Source organism: Hypanus sabinus, chromosome 3, assembly GCF_030144855.1.
Source record: "Hypanus sabinus isolate sHypSab1 chromosome 3, sHypSab1.hap1, whole genome shotgun sequence".
Taxonomy (NCBI): domain Eukaryota; kingdom Metazoa; phylum Chordata; class Chondrichthyes; order Myliobatiformes; family Dasyatidae; genus Hypanus; species Hypanus sabinus.
Window position 1 is genome coordinate 28,310,435 of NC_082708.1, and position 16,201 is coordinate 28,326,635.

Here is a 16,201-nt window from a genome sequence, read left to right on the forward strand (position 1 = left end):
GGGGCGGCGGGTGACGTCACTCCGGGACCGTCCGCGTGCGTCATCACGCACTACGTCGCCTGCGCAGCCTTCGCCCTGCGGGGCAACCGTGTCACGGTCACGGTCCGCTGAATCACGGCTTGCTGCACCTAGTGAACGGTGATGGCTGAATCAGAATTAGTAACCAGCGATCAGGTGGTAACCTTAACTGAAAAAAGCGTGAGCGTTTTTAGGAGCGCAAATTTTTAAAACATCCCCGTGCTTCTGTGCATTTCATATCGTTAGATTGTCTTATGTGTAGGTAGAACTCAGTCGATAAGTTTGCGTAGTGTGGGGTGAGCTAAAACTATTTTTGCTTTATTCTGATTGCAACGTGGGACAACTTGGATAAGAGAAATCGTATGGAGACCTGAATGCAGGGAGACGGGTGAAACTGCGCTCAGTTTTGAAGGGCAATGGTTGAAAATGCAGATCCTAATGAAGGATAAACATCTTGAATCTCCTTAAATGACTCCCAGTTATATCTTGTATTCGGTTATTTTTGCCCATATCTGCCGCCTCCCTTCTTGGCCCAATAAAATCAGCCGTACCCCAGTTTAAAACCTTTACTTCTATTTTGTTTGTAATTAGATTGGCTTTTCAGACCAAACATTTGAGAGCCAAACTATTTTCCACAAAACAGCTGATTCAAAAGCTGAGTTGTAAATGAACCCTCAAGCAACAGAAAGTAACTGGTTCATCAAAAAACCTTCCCATTTAACCAGCAGCACAAAAATACATGGGCTAAGAGATTAACAAGGGTGCAGTCATTCACTGCTGTCAGATGCTGTCAGTGCCAGAGTTCTAAATCCAAGTTTCCAGCAATAAAACTATTAATATTACAAGGATCAGCACAGGAACTCAGCACCGTCTATAGAGAGGAATAAGGAGGCGGCATTTCAGGCCTTCACCAGGACTCCAAGTCACTGATGACTCATTCACTGAAGAGTAGGGTGGATTGAGCCTTACACTGAATATCCACAAAGTTACGGTCCTGCACCGCCCTACCCTGTTAGGGAAGCTTTTGTGGGGATCCCTAGTGATGGATAGAAAGCAGCGTCCATCATCAGGGATCTCAACATTCAGGCTTTCCTTTCACTGCTGCCATCAGGAAGAAGGTACAGTTGTCTCAGGACTCACAACACCAAGTTCAAGAACAGTTATTACCCTTCAATCGTTAGGCTTCAACCGAAGGGGATAATTTCACTTGGCCTATCACTGAAATGTTCCCACAACCCATGGACTCATTTACAAGGACTTTTATCATATTAATATTTACTAAAAGAGAAAATCTGCAGATGCTGGAAATCCGAGCAAAAGACTTCAGCAGGACAGGGTCGGGTTTCAGCCTGAAATGTTGACTACTTTTTTCCATGGTTGCTGCCTGGCCTTGCTGAGTTCCTCCAGCATTTTGTGTTTCTTCTTCTTCTTCTTCTTCTTCTTCTTCTCCTCCTCCTCCTCCTCTCCCCCCCCCAATATTTACTGTTTATTATTACTATTATTGTTATAAATTAATTATTATTACTATTATTATTATTATTACTACTACAATATTATTATTTACTTTTTTTGGCTCAAGCTGGTAAAACCTAAGGTACTGCTATAGCCAAGCGTGCTCAATTCTCAATCACTGGGAACTTTTGGATTATTCTAGTGGCTTTCTGGAGATTTACATAGATATTGTTGTGTAAATCTAATTGTTTAATACTATTGTCTAGTGACTGGGATGACACCAGTTGTAGATATTACCATTGGGGCAATGTATACCTCCCATCCCATGATCCTTTCCCTTTTCTAGCTCTGTTTCCCTTTTGCCAATCACCTTTCCAGCTCTCAGCTTCACCACCCCTTCCGGTCTTCTCCTATCATTTTGGATTTCCCCCTCCCCCTTCTACTTTCAAATCTCTTACTATCTTTCCTTTCAGTTAGTCCTGACGAAGGGTCTTGGCCCGAAGTGTCGACAGTGCTTCTCCCTAGAGATGCTGCCTGGCCTGCTGCATTCCACCAGCAATTTGTGTGTGTTGCTCTACATTTATCATCTTGAAATTGTTGGTCTTTATTTATTATGTATTTTTGATATTTTTTGTGTTAACTACCTGGTCTGCATTGGCAGAAGGATGAGGTCTCCAACTTTGAGCCAGTCATTCAATGCTTCCTTTTTAACATCTCGTCCTCTCAGATCGTGAGGATGTCTTCCATGGAGGGTCTTGCTCTTCCATTGGTTAACCTTTCCATCAATAGTGATAACATCTTCATTTTTTTGTGCTGTGCTCTTATTTCAGTTTAGTGGTGTGTACTTCTTATCAGAATTGCATATGCTCGTATGAAGTGATGAATCCTGATTTCATTGATTAAAAAATATCCTTGGAAGTTTTATCTTTTGTGTAGATTTTTAATATCTGTTATAACTCTTTCCCTCCGTCCTAGGTAGTGTTTAAGTGCATTCCAGTGTATATATTTTTTTCAGAAATTTGTCATTTTGGTCTTAATTTTATTTGTAAGTTTTCCTGTTATGTTATTAATATTATTATTATTCTTTCTCTTTGTATTTGCACAGTTTGTTGTCCTTTACACACTGGTTGTATGCCCAGTTGGTTCAGTGTTTCATTGATTCTATTGTACTTATTGGATTTGTTGAGTATGCACCGAAGGAAATGAATTGGGGATGTATATGGTGACGTATATGGACTTTGATAATAAATTTACTATGAATTTTGACGTTTTATTTCCCTTAACAATAGGAAAGACTCTTGCAAAGAGTCCTCGCAAAGACTGGAAAATCTGGACAATTTGCCATTTCTTGGAAGGCACCTCTCGGTGAGGGAGAACATTGACGAGATTGTCAGCATCTGACAAAAAGGCTTCTCGAAGATCGTAAGTTCAAAACTGGCAAAGAGATTTTCACCAAAAAAAAGCATTTTATTTTACTTGCTGGTGTTTGCACTTTAGTTGTCTACAGTATTCACTTTCTCTGTAACAGGAACTATATTTTCTTCATTCTGTTTTCCTTTTTACTACCTCAATGTACTTATGTATGGAATGATTTGTCTGGATGGCACATAAACAAAGGTTTTTCACTGTCATATTGTACATGTGACAATAATAAACCAATTCCAAGTGTAGTTTCAATCTTTTGCCCTCTCTCTTCCTTATTTGACTTTCTTCCCTGCATGTTCTCTACACTTCCTGCTGTCTTGGCCTCTCGATATCTCACAAACGCTTCCTATATTTGCCTTATCATACCCAGTGATCTCTGCCATTTTGCACACTTCGAAAACAGAGACTACCTACAGTGGGCAACTGAAAGCCATGGAGCATCATCGGTGGTGTCCACGGGCAGAGTAAGCAAACCAAAATTTTAGCCTCCAAAATATTGAAGGCTAATAAATCCCCAGGTCCAGATGGTCTGCATCTGAGGGTTCTGAAAGAGGTGGCTCAGGAAATTGCGGATGCATTGGTAATCATTTTCCAATGTTCCTTAGATTCAGGATCAGTTCCTGAAGATTGGAGAGTGGCTAATGTTATCCCACTTTTCAAGAAGGGAGGAAAGGAGAAAACGGAGAACTATCGCCCTGTTAGCCTAACATCAGTCGTGGGGAAGATGCTTGAGTCCATTATTAAGGACGAAATAGTGGCACATCTTGATGGCAGAAATAGGATTAGGCTGAGCCAGCATGGATTTACCAAGGGCAAATCATGCTTGACTAATCTGTTGGAGTTTTTTGAGGGTGTAACAAGGATGTTAGACAAGGGTAAGCCAGTGGATGTTGTGTACCTAGATTTTCAGAAGGCATTCGATAAGGTGCCACAAAGGAGATTGGTGAGTAAAATCAGAGCTCATGACATTGGGGGCAGGGTTTCAACATGGATAGAAAACTGGTTGGCAGATAGAAAGCAAAGGGTAGCAGTGAATGGGTGTTTCTCGGACTGGCTGGAGGTGACTAGTGGGGTACCACAGGGCTCTGTATTGGGACCACAGCTCTTTACGATTTATGTCAACGATTTAGATGAGGGCATTGAAAACTATATCAGCAAGTTTGCTGACGATACTAAACTGGGTGGCAGTGTGACATGCGAAGAGGACATTAGGAGAATACAGGGAGACTTGGATAGGCTGGGTGAGTGGGCAGATACTTGGCAGATGTCATTAAATGTGAATAAATGTGAAGTTATCCACTTTGAAAGCAGGAACAAGAGGGCAGAGTATTGTCTGAACGGTGTAGAGTTAGGTAAGGGAGAAATGCAAAGAGACCTAGGAGTCCTAGTTCACCAGTCAATGAAGGTGAATGAGCAAGTGCAACAGGCAGTGAAGAGGGCAAATGGAATGTTGGCCTTTATTACAAGGGGAATTGAGTACAAGAGCAAGGATGTCCTTTTGCATTTGTACAGGGCCCTGGTGAGACCATACCTGTAATATTGTGTACAGTTTTGGTCTCCAGGTTTAAGGAAGGACATTCTGGCAATTGAGTAAGTGCAGCGTAGATTCACTAGGTTGATTCCTGGGATGGCAGGGCTGTCTTACGCAGAGAGATTGGAGAGATTTGGCTTGTACATGCTGGAATTGAGGAGATTGAGAGGGGATCTGATTGAAACGTTTAAGATAATTAAAGGATTTGATAGGATTGAGGCAGGAAATATGTTCCAGATGTTGGGAGAGTCCAGTACCAGAGGGCATGGATTGAGAATAAGAGGTCAGTTATTTAAAACAGAGTTGAGGAAGAGCTTCTTCTCCCAGAGAGTTGTGGAGGTGTGGAATGCACTGCCTCTGAAGCTAGTGGAGGCCAATTCTCTGGATGCTTTCAAGAAGGAGCTAGATAGATATCTGATGGATAGGGGAATCAAGGGATATGGGGACAAGGCAGGGACTGGGTATTGATAGTGAATGATCAGCCATGATCTCAGAATGGCGGTGCAGACTCGAGGGGCTGAATGGTCTACTTCTGCACCTATTGTCTATTGTCTAAAATCATCATCGCCATCTTCAGGACCACACCCTCAGCATCAAAGCTTCAATTATTCTTAGCCAGCTTTGACAGATAGCTCACGTCACTGGCATGTCCAAGATCTGACTACTAAGAAAGGCCCTTCACTCTGAGCTCCATCACAGCAGAATGTTACCAGAAGGATAGAGAAAAAGTGTATCACTCCCACCTTTTGTTGGGAAATACTTGGTCCATGGCCTCTCAAGATAGGGAAGGGCATTAGGAAAACACTGAGGACTACACATCACTTTATTGGAAGCTCAGCAAGAATGTCGGAAAGAGCCCACCGCCTCCCACCTTATTCACCTGTCGGTCACCATTGAGCACCCCCTGCCTGATCGGTGTGCAGAATCTGCAGGACCCTCATCATCTCCATCAGCTATCTCAAAACCCATACAACTGGAAGGGAAGAAAGCCACCCCTCCCCTGACCCTAAGGGACTACAAAAGAAGAAGAAATGCGCCTTACCAAATTCTGCTGAATGTGACAGTTGTACTTTGTTTTAATCATATCTGCTAGTTTGCAGCAGCTAGGAAATGAAGTGCAGAATCAGAATCAGGTTTAATGTCACTGGCCTATGTCGTGAAATTTGTTGTTATGTGGCAGCAGTACATTGCGATACACAATTTAAAAAATGGTAAATGGTAATTTTAAAATGATAATAAGTCTCTGGGTCCTGACAGGATATTCCCTAGGACCTTGAGGGAAGTTAGTGTAGAAATAGCAGGGGCTCTGACAGAAATATTTCAAATGTCATTAGAAACGGGGATGGTGCTGGAGGATTGGCGATTTGCTCATGTGGTTCCATTGTTTAAAAAGGGTTCTAAGAGTAAACCTAGCAATTAACGGCCTGTAAGTTTGACGTCAGTGGTGAGTAAATTAATGGAAAGTATTCTTAAAGATGGTATATGTAATTATCTGGATAGACAGGGTCTGATTAGGAGCAGTCAACATGGATTTGTGCATGGAAGGTCATGTTTGACAAAAATTGAGTTTTTTGAAGAGGTTACTAGGCAAGTTGATGAGGGTAAAGCAGTGGATGTAGTCTATTTGGACTTCAGTAAGGCCTTTGACAAGGCCACACGGCCTTGTTTCCACACGGAAGGTTATTTAGGAAGGTTCAATCATTAGGTATTAATATTGAAGTAGTAAAATTGATTCAACGGTGGCTGGATGGGAGATGCCAGAGAGAAGTGGTGGATAACTGTTAGTCAGGTTGGAGGCCGGTGACTAGACGTGTGCCTCAGGGATCTGTACTGGGTCCAATGTTGTTTGTCATATACATTAATGATCTGGATGATGGGGTGGTAAATTGGATTAGTAAGATAGGTGGCGTTGTGGATAATGAAGTAGGTTTTCAAAGCTTGCAGAGAGATTTAGGCCAGTTAGAAGAGTGGGCTGAGCGATGGCAGATGGAGTTGAATGCTGATAAGTGTGAGGTGCTACATTTTGGTAGGACTAATCAAAATAGGACATACATGGTAAATGGTAGCGCATTGAGAAATGCAGTAGTGATTTAGGAATAATGGTGCATAGTTCCCTGAAGGTGGAATCTCATGTGGATAGGGTGGTGAAGAAAGCTTTTGGTATGCTGGCCTTTATAAATCAGAGCATTGAGTATAGGAGTCGGGATGTAATGTTAAAATTGTACAAAGCATTGGTGAGGCCAAATTTGGAGTATTGTGTACAGTTCTGGTCACTGAATTATAGGAAAGATGTCAACAAATTAGAGAGAGTACAGAGGAGATTTACTAGAATGTTACCTGGGTTTCAGCACCTAAGTTACAGAGAAAGGTTGAACAAGTTAGTTCTTTATTCTTTGGAATGTAGAAGTTTGAAGGGGGACTTGATGGAGATATTTAAAATTATGAGGGGGTTAGATAGAGTTGATGTGGATAGGCTCTTTCCATTGAGAGTAGGGGAGATTCAAACAAGAGGACATGAGTTGAGAGTTATGGGGCAAAAGTTTAAGGGTAACACAAGGGGGAATTTCTTTACTCAGAGAGTGATAGCTGTGTGGAACGAGCTTCCAGTAGAAGTGGTAGAGGCAGGTTTGATTTTGTCCTTAAAAAAAAAATTGGTATATGGACAGGAAAGGAATGGAGGGTTATGGGCTGGGTGCAGGTCAGTGGGACTAGGTGAGAGTAAGCGTTCAGCACGGACTAGAAGGGCCGAGATGGCCTGTTTCCGTACTGTAATTATTATATGGTTATACAGTAAGTTTATGTTAATTTAAATAATTAGTGCAAAAAAGGGAAAAAGAAGTAATGAGCTGGTGTTCATAGGTTCAATATCCAGTCAGAAATCTGATGGCGGAGCAGCTTATCTTCCAAACTGTTCATGAATAGTTGTCTCCATGTGCTCTCCTATATGACTGGAGTAATTATTTTGCAATAAGTTTGAGATTTATAAGCCCTTTTTTGAAGAAAGTAGTTATGTCAAAAATATCCACATTGAATTTCTGTCACAAGCAGCCTGTGATGATACAGTTCATTGCTAACTCATTAGATGGTACTCTTATGAGCTTAGCTCACAGAGGAAAAACTATAGCTAAAATAAGTTTTAAAAGAAAGAAAAATTTATTTATTACCTTTACTGACCCAGCACAGTAGCACAATGCTTTCCAATGCTAGTGATAACCGATCGGGTTTTGATTCTTGCCATTGTCTATAAGGAGTTTGTACACGCTCCTCGTGACCACATGTTTTCTCTCGGTGTTCTGGTTTCCTCCCATGTGATAAAGATCCACAGTTAAGGCTAGGGTTATTAAGCTGTGGCCAATGTTCCTTCTAATTTGTAGTGATCAGTGTGTGCAAGAAATCTTGTGCTGTGCAATTTTTTTGCCCAGTGACAACACGTGTGCACTGAATTTTATATATACTGTAGAGGTATTCATTTTAACAGCTATCAAAACACTGTCAGTAAGAACTTTGATCTCCTCTGGGTTTGATCGATTTTCCTCTCGTTCATCTGCATTCTCATAAAACATTTGTAGCAGCCCTGTATTGGGTAATGAAGGATTTTCTCGCTGGAGCTTTTGCGCACTATCCATATGTAGTTTACTTACTATACAACGTTTTAGAAAGTCAAGCTTCCAAATGTCAACACAAGGAAATCTGCAGATGCTGGAAATTCAAGCAATACACACAAAATGCTGGTGGAACGTAGCAGGCCAGGCAGCATCTATGGGAAGAAGTACAGTCAATGTCTCAGCCCGAAATGTCGATTGTACTTCTTCCTATAGATGCTGCCTGGCCTGCTGCATTTCACCAGCATTTTGTGTGTGCGTTTCCAAACGTCACTCCACTTCTTCCCACTTGCAAATCCTCCAGCAACTTTTGCATCGCAACAATACACTCAGGTAGCATCAGTTTCTGTAACATACATAAATATTTCTCGCAGCTGCACATTCCTGGCCTCATGAGCTTTCGGTGTAGCAGTTTCTACGATTTCATTAAGCCATTCTGCTTTAAATGAACTAGCAGTTCTTTTGCGTTTCATGCTCTTCTTTGGAATTCAACATAGTGGTTCAATCATTTCTTCAATAAAAACAATATAAATAAGCCAGTTCTAAAATCTGCAAACAAATCATCACAAATTCCACGTAGTCAACACTGTCTGCACCAGAAACTGGAACAGGAAATGTGATTGTGTGTGATCGTGAAATATACTTAGCGTGCCAGTGAGGTCGAGGATGACAACCTTTTGTGCGCAGTTTGAGTTCCTTTGTGTGCTCGCACACATGTGCACTCCTTAGAGGGAACAGTGGTTGTGGATATGCTACGTTGGCACCAGAAGCAGGGCGACACTTTTGGGCTTAGAGCACAATCCTCGCTGACTCAAGCGACACGTTTCACCATACAGTATGTTTCAATGTACATGTAACAAATGAAAATAATCTTTGTTTTCTTCTTTTAGTCTTCTCAGGACAATCTGAATGTGCTGCAGCCAGTTAATTATTTTTGAAGTGCAATTAATATTAACTTGTCGACAAGGCGGACAATTTCCACACAGCGACTGTCCAAAAGCAACAATGATACAAATAATCAGATCATTTGTTAATTTTTAGGTGCTGAGTGATAAACATGGGCTAGGACACTCACCTGCATTTCCTAAAACAACATTTACCTAGAAAGCTAGACATGACCTCAGATTTTTAGTGTTCATTTGAAGGCTCACAGCTGACATTGCACCATTTGCTAGGTATTTCACTGGAAAGTCAGTCGAGATTACATGCTCAGGTCTCTGGAACAGGACCGAGAAGGCACAATCTTCTGACTCAGTGCTACAACTGAACCCACATCAAGCAGAGAATACCAGTCATGTAAGTGTAGATTTGTCTTTGCCAGCACTGAAGATCACTAATTACATCAGTATCACCTGATATTATATGTAAATAGGAGTTGGTCCAAACTGATTTTCTTCTCACTGATTTCAAGCTGCTCTGCAGAACCGCCCGTGATGTGTTGGATGGAAATTTACTCCTGTGTGTTCTGTGATTCATTGCAATATACACCCTAACTGGGAAACTCTGCAAAGGTTTAAATAAATGTTACAGTAAAGAAAGTGCTGAGTAATCATGAATAAAGCAGTATGTAGTATTTAAGATGAATTGCAGTTTGCTTTGTTTTATCAATAGGTGAGAAGCCAATAAATCTAATTGTCTCAGAGAGCAGTTCAGAGTCAATGGGCAGTGAGTCATATACATACCGGAATGAGTAAGAGACTAATTTCCTTCATCCCCATTGCTAAAGGTGGATTTTAAAAGTCCAGGTTAATTTGATTCGTTGAATTAAAATACCTCAACCGTCATTTTGAGATTTAAATTCATTCAAAGACCCAATGAGCAACACACACAAAATGCTGGAGGAACTCAGCAGGCAGCATCTATGAAAATGAATAAAGAGTCAATGTTCTGGGCTGAGAACTTTCATGAGTCCTGATGAATGCTACCTGACCTGCAGAGTTCCTCCACCATTCTGTGTGTGTTGGCTCTGGGTTTCTAGCATCTGCAGAACCTCTTGTCTCAGATCTTTGGATACATTGACTTAACTATTAATATAATGTACTCTACTTGCCTGCAGGCAGGAGGAGTCTTCTTTCAGGGGATAAAGAGATCTTAGAGCAAGGTCTTTGCTGTATATTGTCCTGAACAGGGGCAGGCATGCTAACTGCAGACATATTCTCATTCCTTGCTTATGTTGCACTTTGCACACTAGTGCTTGAGATACTGCATTTAGATGCAAGCTCAAACCTTAAGCAAGGAGCTAATAAATAGTTCATTACATAGGTTAAAGTCTAGAGCTTGCATGCAACACATATCTAATTCAAACAGCGGTGAGGAATAGAAAAACACTGTGGAATTGAGATAAAAATGTTTGAAGCACTGTTTCCAGAGTGAGGTGTGTTGTCAACTAAGCCCTCCTGAAGCAACATGTTTGATAACAAACTCATCAGTACAAGGGAACACCTTCCACAAGAGCAGCACTGATTCAGGAAGGTGCTCCTATATATATATGTAATTATAAATGATATTATAAATAATTAGTGCAAGAATAATGAGGTAGTGTTCATGGATTCATAGTCTATTCAGAAATCTGATGGCGGAAGGGAAGAAGCTGTTTGGGTTTCGGCCTGAAATGTTGATTGTACTTTTGTTCCATAGATGCTGCCTGGCCTGCTGAGTTCCTCCAGCGTTTTGTGTATGTTGCCTAAAACATTGAGTGTTTATCTTCATGTTCCTGTACCTCCTCACTGATGCTAGAAAAGGGAAGAGAGCATGTCCCGGGTAGTGGCAGTCCTCAATGATGGATGATGCCTTTTTGACGGATCGCCTTTTAAAGATTTCTCCAAGGCTGAGGAAGCTGGTGCCCATGATGGAGCGGGCTGAGTCTATAACCCTCTGCAGCTTTTTCCTTTGCTGTGTAGAGGCCCCTAGTCATGCTAGATAGCTTAGCATTCAGGATATGTGGAATATAACAATGCTTTGATTCAGATAAAGTTATCTACTGTGATTGCTGACACTAATGCACTAGGCAAATCAGCCATTTGGAGCATCTCCTTAGGGCCGGTAAAACTTACAATATTCATCAAAGACGTCCACTGTGGCTCACCTGATCCCCCAACATGACTCTTCCACTTCTTCAATTTTCCTGGATCACATTTCATCTTCAGGGGCCAGTGGAAACCCCGGGGAAATGTAATAAGCTGCCATTGGATCATTCTGCCAGGAATGGGTAAACAGTATTAATAAAAACAAAGTAAGCTTTAGTTCAAGTTACAATAGGAAATCAGAGAATCTTGTGGACTTTTTGTCCGGCCATTAAGCCTGTTAGATAGCCTTTTTAACAAAGGTTAAAGCTTCTTACATAGCACTATCATGTCTGCTTCCACCACTATTCTAGCAACCTGTTTTAGGCATCTACCAGTCCCTGTGTAAAATAAATCTTGCCTCACACATCTCTCTTAGTATCATTTGTCAATCCATTACCCGAACCCTTTAAACCTGAGCAACACATACAATGTGCTGGAGGAAGTTAGCAGATCAGTCAGCAAAGGAATAAACAGCTGACATTTCAGGCTAAGACCCTTCATTGGGACATTTTAACTTGATCCTCTTGACTATTTGCTTTCATTTTTATAAACTATTTCTGGCAGGATAATGATAGTACAAGCTTTGTGATAAAAAAAAATAGCTTTGGTAATAATTGTCTTGTTTAGCTCCTAACTCCTTTAGCATCAATAATATAGAAGAAAAATCAGGTTTAATATCACTGGCACGCGTCATGAAATTTGCTGTTTTGCAGCAGCAATACATTGCAATACACAATAATAATAACTATAAATTACAATAAGAAATATATTTTAAAAATTAAGTTAAAGGAGGGACGTCACGTGATGACGTAGGATTGAGACATGGAAATCCAGCTCTCCCGTAAAAAACTAGTAAAATAATGTTTAAGTGAAGAAAAGTTAGTGAATACTTTTTAAAAATTACATAAACTACTCAGGATTGTCTTAAGATATGTCTCCTAAACAGAAGCAGAAGAAAACTACTACTTTGAAGACAACACAAGTTGGAAAAGAATCAAGGCCGGCAGCCATGAAAGAGCCTCGGGCTCAAGTGCATTTTACCTCCGGCGATGCAGAACAGGAAACTGCGGCAACTTCATCCGTTTCCAAAAAAAAAGAGCAACAGGAATTGCACATGCATGAAGGAAGGGGCATGCGCAAATACGAGCAACCCAAACTAAATCCCAGCTATGATCGGAACTGAAAGTGAAAGTGAATATGAGGTGGAATCAGATTCTCCGGATAAATCAGACAAAGATGAAGAGACAAACGAAGAGCAACAGGAAGGGGTTGGAGGTGATATTGGAGACATAAAAAAATCTTTGGTGCAAATAATGCATGAATTATAAGCATTAAAAGTAATAAAAAGATATTAAAAATATGAAGATTATGTTTGATAAAATGATGAAAAGACAGGACAAAATGGACAAGAAAATTAAAAACTTGGAAGAAATAACGGGAGACACCATTGATAGAGTGAATAAAATGGAAGATAATATTTCTGCCTGTACATCAGAAGGAAAACGGTTGTTGGAAAAAGTGGATGTACTTGAAAATTTTAACAGACAAAATAATGTTAAGATTGTTGGACTTAAAGAAGACTTATAAAGGGAGAGGATCCAATAAATTTTTTTCAAAAATGGATTCCGGAAATTTTGGAAGTGGAAGAAGGAACCCAGTTAATTGAAATTGAAAGGGCTCACAGAGCCTTAAGATCAAGACCTCAAGTTGATCAAAACCCACGATCAATCTTGATAAAATGCTTAAGATATCAAGATAAAGAAAAGATCCTGAAGACAGCTGCTCAACGTGCCAGAAAGAGAAACGGGTCATTGATGATAGAAGGGAAAACAGTTCTTTTCTATCCTGATATAAATTATGACCTTTTGAAGAGAAAGAAGGAATTTAACCCGGCGAGAAAAGTTTTATGGGAAAAGGGTTATAAATTTATATTGTGCCACCCGGCAACCTTGATAATTTTTTTGGATGACGGGAAAAGAAGATCTTTTACTGATTATCGGGATGCGGAGGAATTTGCACAAGAACTCCCAAATATTTGCTAACCACAGCCAAAGATTTAAAAGTGAAACGGATTAAAGATGAAGACAGGGACAGTGAATGGAGTTGATGGATGTTTAAGGACAGAAGAAAATTTAAATATATTCTTAATTATATGATCCAGGGGGAGAAAGGTAAAAATTTGAGAAATATTAATCGAGAGTAGTGATATTATTTTTTCTTCTCTTATATATACTTTTTTATGTTACGGGGGAGCTGGGGGAACTTTGGATCGATTACTACGGGATTCACGTGTGTAATCATGGCGATTGCCATGACCCGCACAACGGAGTGGGGTAATGTTGTGTTTTTTCTTTATTCACAACATTAGTAGGGGGGGTATTTTGTTATTTTTTTTCTTTATAATCTATCTTTCTTTCATCTTTCTTTCTTTGCCTGGACAATCAAGGGGGAGACACATAGCAACACGGAGAATTTTAAAAAGATTCCCCAAGGTACTACGAAAGTTGAAAAGTTAGGTATTACTATACACTGGAGTAACCCTGTTAAAAATAATGACTAATTTACAGAATTTTTAAAGTTTTAATGTTAATGGGCTTAATGGACCGGTGAAAAGAAAAAGAACTTCAACGTACATTAAGAAAATGAAAATAGATATAGCTTTTAGCTGCATTCCATTTGAAAAAATTACTTATAATTTAAGAGATAAATACGAAATATTTCTGAAAATATGGCACCCTTATTTACAAAAGATAGGATTAAATATATAGGTGCTCTGAAGATAAAATTATTGGTTATTTGGGGAAAGAAATAAATATATATATTAAAGCTATTATGAACTCTGTGGAGCATGTGGGGATCTTCCAATATCCAGGCATTCTTTTTTTCTTTTTTTTCTCTTTCTACAGGGATATGTTAAGGGGAGGGGGGAGGGGGAAGGGTTGATATTTTTTTTCCTTCTGTAACCATTTGAAAGTTCAATAAAAAAAATTATTAAAAAAATAAAAATTAAGTTAAATAAGTCGTGCAAAGAGAGAGCAAAATAAAAGGAAAAAATACTGAGTAGTATATGTGGGTTTGTTGTTCATTCAGAAGTCCAAACACTGAGGGGAAGGAGTGGTCCTAAAACATTGAGTGTGTGGCTTCAGGCTCCCGTACTTCCTCCTTGATGGTAGCAATGAAAAGACGGCCTGAGTGATGGGGCCCTTAATGATGGATGCCACCTTTTTGAGGTATTACCTTTTGAAGATGTCCTTGATGCTGGGGAGGCAAGTGCCCATGATGGAGCTGGCTGTTAACAACTTTCTGCAGCTTCTTCCAATCCTGTGCAGTGGCCCCTCCATACCAGACAGTTATGAAACCACCTAGAAGGCTCTCCATGACATATCTGTAGAAAGCCGTGAGTCTTTGGTGTCCTTTGCTGTCGTGCCTTCTTTGTAATTGCATCAATATGTTGGGCCCAGGACAGATCTTCAGAGATGTTGACAACCAGAAACTTGAAACTGCTCACCCTTTCCACTGCTAATCCTTCAATGAGGATTGGTATGTCTTCCTTTGACTCCCCCTTCTTAAATTCTACATCAATTCCTTGGTCTTACTGACGTTGAGTACAAGGTTGTTGCGACACCACTCAATGAGCTGATCAATCTCACTCCTGTATTCCTTGTCATCACCATTTGAAATTCCTCCCTCCAAACTCTCCATTTTGCATCAAGTGTCCTTGAACCAACAAAACCTTTTGGCGACACGTAACAAAACACTTTAGTTCATGATATTCTTCTGTATGTTACGATCACATGCAAGGTGCTCTGTTATGCCTCCAAGATGATTGTATCTGGAAGAGAAAGCCAGCCAGGATAACAATGGATGTATTCACAGATGTATTCCCAGGTTGATATAACTCTGGAGAATTCCTCACCATAGATGCTGCCTGACCTGCTGAGTTCTTCCAGCACTTCGTGTGTGTTCCTCCAGATTTCCAGCAGCTACTGAATCTCTTATGTTTATGACATAGCCCACACATTGTCATGGGGCATTATAGATTAAAACTTTTAAAATTAGTTTTTACTGATTTAAAATTAGTTTTTGGGTAGCTGTCAGTGGAAATGGATCTCTTGAGATCCCCTGATCCTCGAAAAGAAAATACCTATTTTTTATCATTAAAGTCCAATCGTTTGTTTGATCTGAACTGAATTATTAATATTATGTGTGGTGTGTTCATTACAAGATGTTGCACCTTGGTAGGGCAAAAGCAAGGAAACAGTACATAGTTAAGGACAAGATCCTTAACAGTGTTGCTGAGCAGAGAGATCTTGGGATCCAAGTTCATAGCTCCTTGAAAGTGGCTACACAGGTCGATAAGGTGGTTAAAAAGGCTTATGGAATGCTTGTTTTTGAACTCTCTGCGAGGCATTGAGTTCAAAAGTCAAGAGGTTGTGTTGCAACATTATAAAACTCTGGTTAGGCCACATCTGGAGTATTGCATACAATACTCTTTGCCCCACTATAGGAAAGATGTTGTGGCTTTGGAGAGGGTGCAGAAGAGGCTTACCGGAATGCTGCCTGGATTCGAGGTCATGTGCTATCATGAGAGGCTGGATAAACTTGGGTTGTTCCTCTGCAGCTGTGGAGGCTTAGGGGAGATCTGATAGAGGTTTATAAGATTATGAGAGGCATAGATAGAGAGGACAGAGAGTATCTGTTTCCCAGGGTAGAAAAGTCTTATGCCAGAGAGCATGCATTGAAGGTGAGAGGGGGTAGGTTCAAAGGAGATGTGAGGGTCAACTTTTTAGACTCCAGTCATGGATGCCTGGAGTGCGGTGGGAGAGGTAAATACATTAGAGGCTTTTAAGAGATATTTAGATAGACACGTGGATGTGGGGAAGATGAAAGGATATGGACATTGTGTGGGTAGGAGGGATTAGTATTTGGCCATTTTTGATTTAATTTTTCTCTGGTTTGGCAGAACATTGTGGGCTGAATGGCCTGTTCCTGTGCTGTACTGTTCTATGTTCTAAGAGGAACAGCCCTTTGGACTACAATATCTCTACCAAATTAAACTAAATCAATTCTGACTGCATATGATCCATTTCCTGCATGTTGATGTATCA

General features: G+C 40.3%; 1 long non-coding RNA gene across 1 annotated transcript; it reads left to right on the plus strand.

Annotated features, from left to right (window-relative positions):
- Positions 1-66: 66 nt before the first annotated feature.
- Positions 67-13,987, plus strand: LOC132391142 (uncharacterized). The gene is made up of 3 exons (XR_009511094.1): positions 67-174; positions 2,760-2,892; positions 12,040-13,987. It is a non-coding gene; the product is annotated as an uncharacterized LOC132391142 (long non-coding RNA).
- Positions 13,988-16,201: the final 2,214 nt, after the last annotated feature.